We start from the raw sequence: 11,825 nt of genomic DNA on the forward strand, positions 1-11,825 counted from the left end.
CATGGGGTTTGCCATCAACTCCTAACTCCAACTCGGTTCATTATGGTTTAGGTGTCAGCAAGTGTTCAAGCACTATGTTAGCTGGTATTACAACATATTGGCTGAATTCTGAAGCCACTAAAGGAAAGCTTTCATACACAATTCTATTCTATTGTCATACACAATTCAGTCCCACAGTTTCCTTTGTTTCTGCTCTAGGCAAATGCCTTCTTGAGTCTGCTCAGTGTCTGAAGTAGAGAAAGTTTTCTGAGAACTGACTCTGAGTTCATTAGCATAAACTGATCAGAGAGGGGCGGGAAAAGTGGTTGATTTGGATGTTACTTAACTACTTGAGCATGGCTATTTCATGATTACTCAATGGGGAGTAAAAGGCTTTTTGTTCCCTAAGTAGGAATATTTTTGTTATTGTATTCCATCCCCGCAGGCTGCAGATCTGCCCCACTCTGTCCTGCAGCCCTAGGTGTCTGATGATCAAGGTGCCAACAACCTCAAGTTCTTTCCAATCCTCTTTGGATTTACATCACAGGAAGCTTCCTGAGATGTGGGGCTGAAAATGAACTTTCCAAGATTAGAATGACCGCTTCACAGATACACTGGAGCCAAAACCCACAGGCCATTGAGGGGAGATAAAAACAAAAAACAAAAAAAAAACACCCTTGTGATGTGTCCCGCCTTCCAATTTAATCAAAAGCCACTTCCCTCTAACTCAAAGTTCCTGCGTTGCAGTCATATTTACAATGTACTTTGAAGTTGTAGTTTTAGGGTCTGTTTTGTTTTCATCTGAGTTCAGCTACCAGATTCGTTCATGAAAACACCATCAACTCCTGTGCCTGAACTCTAATTCAGACCTTGTTAGGGTCCTATGCAAACACGCCAACAGAGAAACAATTAGGGAGACAGATGCATGCATGACCAATGTTTCCAGAGGGGGTGGGGGTGACCAGAATCTTCATGATGAACTATCAGCTACTGCGACCTAAAGCAGAAGCAAAGATCATCGAAGCGCCTTACTGCCTTATCTTGAAACTTGTCTTGAAAGTCACTGAGAACAAACTTTTCAAAACCACTAACTTAATTACTTGTAGTTTTTCCCGTCCGCTGATAGAACTACCCTGAGGATAACTTGTGTATATATTATATGCCTATACAAGTGCATGTACTCCTGTAGTGTATGAATAATGGGTATGTATGTACTATATACACACACACCAGTGTGTAGACACAACGTATCTTGGTAATAACTTGAGCATGGAGTGTGATGGCTTACCTTAAAAAACAAAGCACTTAATTAGTAGTGACTGGAATTCAGTTAATGGTATTTTTATAAGGGCATAAAATGATTGCTAGTTTTATTTCAATGTCTCCATTCTTTCCATAAACATTTATTACAGGCCAGTTCTGTGCCAGATTTTATGTTGGGTGCTGGATATAAATCAAATATATTCCCCTTCAAGTGACTCATGTAATCCTACTGAATGTTAAACATCAGTAAAATGAATTTTTTCCATGGTGTGTTTTTGGGTTTTTTGTTTTATTTTGTTTATTAGTGTCTTCAGGTTTAGCAAATAAGTCTTATTTCCTGATCAGGAAATAGGCTGAAAATTTGCTAAATTTTAAGAAAATAGAAGTTCACATTTTCTGATGTTTAAGCTGGTGTTTCTTTTAGTTGGGAAAGCCTTCACCAATGTTGATAAAACATAAATATTTGTATTAGTGGAAAAACAAAACAAAAATAATGGGTTCAACATCTCCCCAATATATGGATTTTTCACTGTCTTTTCTACGTACAAAACAGATGTGATTTTGTGTCTCCAATGCCATTTCTGGAATCTTTTGTGTTGTAGAAAACATAGGTACTGGGTCTCGCAACATGAGGAGTGGAGTCTAGGCCCCAAATCAGCATTTGAGCAGCTTCTATGTGGGGGAGCGGAAGGTGGGGGGCTTTCAGGAATTACAGGTCTGTATTTCCAAGGCATCAGCATTTTTTTTTTTCCTGAATTTGACACCATGTAGTGTTACCATTGACGCACCCTGTCATCATCAGGTCTCAGTATGGATGAGAAGCCTGTGGCGTCCAAGGTTAACAGGAGGCCACGACACAGCCACCCAAGAGGCCCAGCAGGCGAGCTCTGCTGGAGAAACCAGTAGGCCCACGCCATCTCACACAAGACTTACACGTGCAAGGCAGGCTCTAACGGCCATGCGTTGTGTGTCTGCTGCTTGCTTCTGTAAGCTCCACGTCCATACTTGTTCCCGATTCACTGAGTGTCTGCCCTGACCTTTCTTGGGGTTTATGGGTAGAGGCGTCAACCTTGTCATATCAGCTCAATGCCCCAGTTTCAAGGATTAATGCTCCTAGATGGTCCTGGGGATTCACTAAAGGATACTTTTTCTCTGAAGGATACTTTGTGCATTGCAGCTACGTGTTTCTTGAAATATTCTATCCCATGGCAGAAAAAATTTACAGCCACAACCTTTTGCAGCCATACACAATGCCATGAAACGAGGAAAGATGTCCTTAGGGTGAACTATGTGCTAAATTAAAATTTGTGAGGAGTATACAGTCGTTGCTATAAAGAGGAGGCAAGTTTTACAGCACTGGATTTTGCAGAAACATTCCTACTCTGTGAACTTCATGTCTACTCAATAAGGAAGTTACCCAGGAAATGTTTACTTCTGCTTTCAGCTTTACATTTTTTGACCAACCTGCTCACTGTGTTTCACTGCTGACTTCACATTTTCTCTTACGTATCTCAGAACGATTTCAGGTTCAAGTTCTCCTAATTTGTCATCTAGATCTCTGCCTCCCAGCTTGTGCTTGGCTCTGTTTTCGTCACCTAAATCAATGAACTCTCTGCTGCTCCACTAACACAGCAAATTATTCCCTTTCTATCATGGCCTTTCCAAAAGTCTATTCACCTTGCTTCCAGAACGCACTTTAAACCCATCCACTCAGTTGATTCTTTTGGAATTCCAGCAGCTGTCACCTGCCTGCATCCATCTGCCATCTTTCCTCTTCTGCATACTGCTCCACCCTCCAGGACGCTCTCCACACAGCAGCACCTCCCTGCTTGTAACAATATCCCTTCACAATGTTTCTATCCTTGTGTTATGATCCCTCTGTAGCTCCCCCACAGCCCACCATGCTGGTTTCTTTCCAGGGATGTTCAAAAACACAACCAGTCTCCTTCCACTGTCGTTAATGCATGCTGCTCCTTCTGCCTGATACCAAATTAACTTAAGGCACAGATTCCTGACACAGGTATTTCTCACTGTCCAAATGAGATTTCACTGGCAATTCTCACTGAAAGCTGATTTTAATTTGTTTCTTTGGATTTATACTCAGTTGAGCTCTCCAAGGTTCTATCTTTCTTCTCCTTGCATTGAGGATTGGCTATAGAAACTGAGGTGTGATTAGGCGGCTGGGTGAAGAACTGTAGGACCTGCACTGTGTTGGTTGTTCTCTAGGGTTTTGTGGCAGGCCCTGATGATCTACAAGGAACTGATGATTCCTGAGTCCCCAGCATCGAGTTCCACCCAGTATGTGGCTCTTCCAGCTCATTCAAGGACTGTGACACCAGCTCTGCTGATAAAGTCTGCTATCCCTCAGATTCGTACACCACAGTGACTCACTTTGCATGGATCCCAGCTTTCATTGCTCCACTGATTTTCTTGGCACTTCCATGTCTCTGCCCTGGAAATAGGGATGTTCTGAGAAGATCTGCTATGCTCTCTGTGATCTGTCGGGTCCAGGGCCTTGTTTTAAGGCCATGCTTATGGACACTTGTACCTGGGCTCCCACACCCTGCTGGTGACGTGTGCATCAGCTACATATGTGCTCTTTGCTTCACTGGGATTTCCCTCCTGATGTTTGCCATTTGCCCCACTAATTCTTCCCAGTTCTTTGATCAACTTTTCTTCCCTGAACTCCAAATAGAAATAGGGTGTGCTTTCACTATACTGTGATTTATTGCAAACTCCTATACTTATATCTTAAATACATTTTCAAAACTACCTTGGAGTTTAGATACTCCCTATTTTGCTCAGCAAAGATTAATTTCCAAGAAGGTTTTCTAGTTGTGATTCAGAAGCCGATTGGGAAATCCAGCTTTGCGCATGGGCTCTACGTTTGCTTTATTGCAACAGTAACACAGATGCTCTTAAAGCAACAGATGCCGCTGACTAAATAAGAGGAAGATTGTATTTGTGAAAGAACAGAAACTAAAGCGGAGAAATACTCTCAGCACTATTTTAAGAAATTACACAATGCTTTACAGCATTGTCATGCCCTACCTGGATCTTGAAGATGGCTCACCTTAGGATCAAATAGTGTTTCTGAAAACATTTTGTTATCCCAACCCTCCCTTCCCTTGTCAGTGGAGAGTAACATGAAATCCCATGATGAGAGTGAGCCTTGTGTTAGGTTCCAGAATACTCTACTGCAACAGTTCCTTACTGAGTTAGTACAAGCAAAGCAGCGTCATGAACGAGAAGCTACCAGAGAGATTTGATAAGCAAACATAGAATGCAACAAGTTTCCTTTATCTTTGGAAACTGGTAGTATGTTGGCAAAGTGACCCTTAGTTTTGGTGGCTAACAAAATGTGCAAGGGTGAAGCAATTGTTACACAATGCAAAACCTTGTGTTATCGCTAATCAAGCATCCAACTCTTAAGAAATTTTAGAACTGTAATGGCTGTCAAACTATCCAATAGAGAAAGGATAACACACAGGATAAGACATTAAAGACCAGGATGGAAAAATGGAAACCTAAACATTTATAGCCTTACTCAACGAATACATTTCACTGAATCTATGGAATGTGATCAATAAAAAAATTATAGCATTTCTTTAGGAAGTGATCATTTGTTCTCCTTGAAGCTAGGTCTTAATTGTTTCTATTCCTACTTAACCTTGTCTCTCAGATGCTGATACCAAAAGAGGTGATTCCCCGGGTCTGTCCTAATTTTCAGAGCACACACTCTGGGATGTTGATTTCCATTTCACATCCTTGTAAGGCCTCCGATTTTGATTTTCACCTCACAGCAAAGGAACTCAAGCAGAATGGCTCTCTTCACTAAACAATAGAAGAGTATCAGGGTTCTGTTAACATTAAAAACAAATAAAACTCCAGCAGTCAAGCACTGATGAAGACCAGATCACAGAGTCCTTTTAATCATGTCACTTGAAGGAAGTCTTTGTTTTCTTGTTACATCAGAACTATAAAATTACATCATAAAATCTAGACGTACATATTCCAGGACAAAGGCTACTGCATGAGGTTGTTCCCTAGTAATTTAAGCCAAATCTTGCTCACATTAGACTTACAGGTTGTAATTTACCTTTCCAAATTAAATCTTCCACCAAGAATGGGCAGCAAATGTACAACGCTTGTTGCAGTAAAGACGAGAATTAAAAACAATAATTGGCTTTCACAGACAGCATTCCCTTAGCTTTAAAAAGCACTTAGTATTTCTTATTTTTTTTTGTATGCTCACCTAATATTTTCGGGTTCACATCTACAAAGGATGCATGTGTGTAGACCGAGGTGGGAACAAGAGAGGAGACGTGTGCTGGGCATACAGAGGATGCTAATTTCAGTTGTTAGTCTGGAATGGGAGGGTTCAGAGCAGTCAAACTGTGTACGTTTATTATTTATTTTTTATGGAGACCAAAGGCCACACTTGGGATATGACCACATGGCTAGGCTGCCGCACATCGAGGAAATCCAGCATTTGCTGGCAGAACCAGTGACTGACAGGAAAGCAGAACCGTGTGGTCGTTGCTGGCCTGCCAAGATGCTTCTTTGCAGGCAGGAACTTTTAAACTTCGGCTATCCCTTCCAAAAGAATGCCCAACGGCTGCCCTCAAAGTATGTTTCATGACCAAAAGGTGTGATCCTAGTGTAGACAGGTTGGGAAGAATATGTTTAGGTATTTTGAAAGATGAACGGTCTCCAGCACAGCAGATCCTCACAGTTCTGCTATTGATTCAGGCTTTGCTAAGTGCTCCCAGTCCAGATGATCTATTAGCAAGTGAGGTAGTGGAGCAGGGGAAGACCAGTGAAGCCCAATCCACAGAAACAGCTAGAGCGTGTACTAGGCTATATGCCATGAACAATATCTACAGCGATCTGATCATTGAGTACGCATCACGACTCCTCTTCTGCCAAGGCTTCTTCCTTTTTTGTTTGCATTCAGTGCACACAGTCTTTGAAACATTACAGAATAAGAGCCCAGACATCCTCAGTCCTTGGTGATTATGTGCACATTAGCAAATCTATGTCTTGTCCTAACACACTGTTGGAAAGCATGAGCAGAGGCTAGCAGTATCATGGGGATTGTCATGGCAGTGTTTAAAAGCCCTGGCCTGGCTGCTTTGACTCAAGGTATAAAGTGCTGGGAGTGAAGGTATTTTCAGGGTTCACCACGATGGTGTGGGTATGTTTCTTTATTATTTGAGGGTGTGGTGGAGATAAGTTTCATTTTAGTTTTATGGGCTCCTCTCCCCTTTGATGGTGATTTAATTACATCTACCATCTTTAGATCATTTAAAACATAAGCTACCTTTAAACAGCATGACAGCATTTAGGTAAATGGGTTTCCACACTCTGACACAGATTTTATTGATCTTTTTTTTTTTGTGGCAGTGGAGAGTGGAAACAAATTACACCAATTGTCCTGTTGCTTTGTGTCTTTAAAATTATTTGTAGATTTTGTTTCAATATCGCTATATAAGGAAATCTTCATGCAAAATACAACATTAATAGACATATACATAGACACGTATTTATCTACAGGAAGTGTATAAAGGAGGCAAGTATATCGTGAGGTGAAGATACATTACAGCACACATCTCACTTTTGAATAAAAGATGGATTCCCAATAAAATTGTTAAATAGATCTTGACGATAGGATGCTGGGCTTTCTACCACTATCTATATCAACAGTGTTATAATACACTTAGATAGAAGAATGGTGGACTTGTCGCTGTTGCTGAAGGACTATACTGTCGCATTCATATGGGGGAAGACAGTGGGGGGAGGGAGAAGGGGAAACCACTGAGCCTAAGGAAGTGTATTGTGAGAAATAATAAATCTGTGGATGAAATGTCTTTAAACATGAATGCAACCATACTCAAACAGTAGGAGATGTCATGTGCTCCCCTCTTTTTCTTTCAGAAATAAAGCCAGGCACTCAAGCGTGTCCAAACCAGAAGGCGTCTGGGAGGAAAATGTATAAATGCTAAGGTGTTCAGGGGCACATCTGCTAAAACAACCCCCACCTGCCCACCCTGTTCCTAAGCAGGAAATGCATTAGACTTATGATGCTCATGGTACAAACAGAGCAACAGGAGCTGTGAGGTCCTAGACGGAGGGGGCGTCATGACAAGTTATCAAAAGAAAACCCTCAGATCCAACTGCCTTGGGCAGCTGAAGAGTCACATCATAAAATCAAATGGAGTCCATAATACAGTTGGAAGGAAAAGTCTGTCTTTGAAAAAGCTCTGTTATTAAGTCAGAACCAATAGCCTGTAAGCAAGAAACATGGTCTAAATAACAAAACGCACATTATTCACAGCTAAGGGCAAGGTAGGACAGCAACAGCTAGGATCAGGGTACTCATTGGTTCTTTTATCAAGTCCTTTGCTCAATCATTCAACTACCATTTAATTACTGCTTGGGGATGATTCTGGGCACTGAAAATACACCAATAACGAAATTGGAGATTACAATTTAGTGGGAAGAAGTAAAGAAAAACAACAACAGAAAGTGAAAAATACATTGCATGGCAGGTAATGATGTGCACGAAGGAGTGAGGAGTGAGTTAAGGGAGACAGGAAGCCTCATGGAGAGGAACGGGGCACGATTTTCAATCGCATAGTTAAGAAGGTTTCCTTGGATCTGTAAGAAACCAGCAAGCCATATAGATTTCTCTGGGGAAAATGGTGCAGACTGAAATAAAAGGGGTGAATACATGATGTCAGGAATTTCCTGGTGGGTTAGAAAAACCACAGTGAGACCAGTGTAACTAGACCACAGTCACGCGTGTCAGGGAAGACGGCAACAAGAGTAAGGGGCCTGCAAGGACGTGCTCTTACAAGCGCGGAGCCCACCTGGGAGCTGCTAGTTTTCAGGCCCGCTTTTTCTGCCGCACCAAGAAGAGATGATGAGGCGGCAAGAATGATGCTAAGGAGTGTAGGTAGGATGATGCAGGCCCAATCCAGGTGAGGGAAGATGCCAGGCGCGGATAGGAAAGCAGGAGGTGAGAAATGACTGGATTCTCCAGCTAAGCATTATGGACGTGTAGGTGTGACTTTTAGGGCATTTAGCAGAACTAGCCCTGTGATGGCGATGTTATCAGCAAGCACCGCCCTCCTCCCTGGGGATGGCCGCCAGGTCTCCAGCTGTGCCAAGTCTCGTCTTGGAAGAAAAAAAATCCAGCCTGGTTGGCAATGACTATTCTAGATATATTGCATAGGCAAAGCCAAAAAGAACTGGAAAAGAGATGAGCCAAGTATGATGTATTTGTTGGAGGATGAACTTTTGTCACCCCGAGATCAAATATAGAACAAAACAAGCACTCTTGAGCTTTTGATGGACCCTGCAATGAGGTCATCTGGGAACAGCCTGGAACTGGTGGGGGGCTGCCACACGCTGATACCTTAAGTAGCCCAGGAAGGGAAGCCAGCCTTATCTTGTAAAATGGGAAAAGGAAAATCTGGAGATAAACTCCATTTTCTTCAAGCTAAGGTTGTTTAACTCCACATTTGACTTTCGCTCGGCTTTCAGGAAAGAAATCTAGTCGTACAAATACGGATAGGTGCAACGGATCTGAATGGAATTTCAAGCTGGGAACCACATGGTTCATCAAATATGGGTGGAGAGGAATCTGCAACTAAATCAAAGAACTGAACATGGAAGAGTTTTCTGTCTGTTAATAATGCCTGAGAAGGTTCCAGGTGGGAAAATGTGGAAGGATCATACAATTGTTCAAGTCTGACTACAATATAGTTAAGATGGATGTAATATAGAAACTCTTTAAATAAATTCCTTTTGGAAAAAAATACAAATGTTTTTCTAAATGGTCTGTCAACCAATGATCTTTGTGATTCATGTCTATGCTTTTTATTAAATATTTTAAACATCCTAGAAAAGTCTAATATACTAGACAAATGTCTGGCAGTGGAAGGCAAAAAACAAAACAAAAAAAAGATCCCGGATTAGAGATATAATGGATATTTTTAAAGTAAACACTAAAATGAATTCCAATAATTTTGAAAACATAAGTTATATCTTAGAATGATGTCACTAAATAAGCCAATCTCAAAAAGAGATTTTTAAAAAGAGTATGCCATAGGGTCTGGATTGGTAGCCTAGTGGCTTGGGGTCCTTGTTTGTGTCCAGCCTGTACCCACGTGGCTCCCGACGTCAGATTGACTCAACTCTGGCAATTGTGGCTACTTGCGGAGTGAACCATAAGGTGGAAGATTTGTCTTCCTATCTTTCCTTTTCTGTAAATCTGACTTTCCAATAAAAAAATAGTTTTACAAAGTTTCTCCTGTTGTTTTTTTAAGAATATGCCATAACCTTTTAGGAAATAAATCCAAAAATATACAATGTTTTTTCATGATCCTTCCCACACAAAAATAAAAAACCTGAGCCAAAATTTTAAAGGTGAGTTCCTACATTCAGTCATGATATAATCCAAGAATAGAAGTTCTTGTACAGAACAGAAACTTAAAGAACAAAGCATAGCTAAGTCTATTCTTTGATACCCAAATTAGATATTTTTAGACTTACTCAGTATAAAATCTTCAATCAATGCTATTTAAAAACGCAAATGAAAAACCGCTACATAAAATCTTAATACAGTAAGTCCAATAAAGTATTCGAGAAAAACATCATGATCAACTATTCTTCCAGAAAATTCTTGGATCCATTTTCAACATCAGAAAGTCAATGACATGGCAACTGCATGCTTGATAAGATGCCTAGATTCTAACCCTACAGAAATGACGTAAAAAGCAAGCACTCACTGGCCATTCTGTTGGCACAAGGATTTAAATCAAAACCATATGTAAGTTTATAATATCATTGTTACTGGGATCAAATATGGTCTCAGTACCTCACTTACTTATTTACTAATTATGAGAACTATTCTGATTTTCTATCAATAAATTTCAGATGTGTATTAACGTAAACAATGCTTAGAAAACCAATATTGCTTTCTTTAAAAGGTTTATTTATTTTTATTGGAAAATCAGATTTCCAGAGAGAATGAGAAAGATCTTCCCTCTGCTGTTTCAGTCCCCAAGTGGCCACAACGGCCAGAGCTGAACCGATCCCAAAGCTTCCTCTGGGTCTACCATGCAGATGCAAGGTCCCAGGGCTTTGGGCTGTCCCCACCTTCCCAGGCCACAAGCAGGGAGTTGGAGGGGAAGCTGAGCAGCCAGGACATGAACCGGCACCCCTATGGGATCCCGGTGCATGCAAGGCAAGGACTTTAGCCACTAGGCTATCATGCCAAGCTTTTAAGAACATTATTTATACTTGTGATCAGCTACAATTCCACTCAGTAACTTTTTCAGCAGCTGCTACTAAGGCTTTAAAGATATATAATATATGTCAGTTCCCTCTGCCTCAGTTACTTTTGAAATTTCATATTTCCTAAAAAAATGTGCTTCATTTAGGATTTCAGTCATCCACAGTTTACAGCTTCTGCAACCTTTGTAGCTATCCTGTGCAAATATGTATCTATTATGAGCGTATGTTATAAATGTTCATAGAGCGATAGAACCAAAGGGACATTTCATCTTGGTGACAAAAATTGAAACCTATGTATAGTTTTTACTATTCTCTGCTTTTCTTGAACCATTCCTAAGACTTCACATACACATGAATTTCAAAAGATTTGATTACATTTTCTGCAAAGTTACGGAAGTAGCTTTACATTTTCTCATTTCCCTCCTCTCAGACATCATCTATTTGTGTTAATCCTATTTCTGTTAAATTTTCTCTTATAAGAGAAAAATATTTTTCAAACCCTTTGTTTTTAAATCCTCTGCAATTTTAAAAAATCTAAAACAAAACTGGCTTAGATAATTACTAGGGTATCTCAGTCTCCAACACACACTTTTTTTTTTAAAGATTTATTTATTTTATTATAGTCAGATATACAGAGAGGAGGAGAGACAGAGAGGAAGATCCTCCATCCGATGATTCACTCCCCAAGTTAGCTGCAACGGGCCGGTGCGCGCCGATCCAAAGCCAGGAACCAGGAACCTTCTCCAGGTCTCCCACGTGGGTGCAGTGTCCCAATGCATTGGGCCGTCCTCAACTGCTTTCCCAGGCCACAAGCAGGGAGCTGGATGGGAAGTGGAGCTTCCAGGATTAGAACCGGCGCCCATATGGGATCCCGGGGCGTTCAAGGTGAGGACTTTAGCCGCTAGGCCACGCCGCTGGGCCCCACAACATACACTTTTTAAAAGTGAAGCAACATTAGCCCTACAAAGCAGATGAGAAAAGCCTCAAGGGATAAAATGCGAATCTATCATAATTGGCAGTCACAAAGCTTTATATACTCAACATCATAAAAATGAAAACATGTAACCCTTAAGTGGATAGAGTCCACTAATCAAACAGAAATCCTGTTAAGAACAGGTAATACAACTCTAGTGAACAGATCAAGTGGACCATATCTAAGCAAAGGTAGGCAATTAAAATAATACTTAAGCCTTGATAGGCTTGGACTGAAAACACGTCCATCTACAGCATGTGGTGGACATTAATAAAAACCAAGTAATAGCCAAAGCACATAAAAATTC

At 40.8% G+C, this 11,825-nt stretch overlaps 1 pseudogene; it reads left to right on the plus strand.

Moving 5' to 3' along the window:
- The first annotated feature begins 5,698 nt into the window (after positions 1 to 5,698).
- On the plus strand, positions 5,699 to 6,258 carry LOC101534380 (ubiquitin-conjugating enzyme E2 N-like; annotated as a pseudogene).
- Positions 6,259 to 11,825: the final 5,567 nt, after the last annotated feature.

This window comes from Ochotona princeps, chromosome 19 (genome assembly GCF_030435755.1).
Source record: "Ochotona princeps isolate mOchPri1 chromosome 19, mOchPri1.hap1, whole genome shotgun sequence".
NCBI lineage: Eukaryota > Metazoa > Chordata > Mammalia > Lagomorpha > Ochotonidae > Ochotona > Ochotona princeps.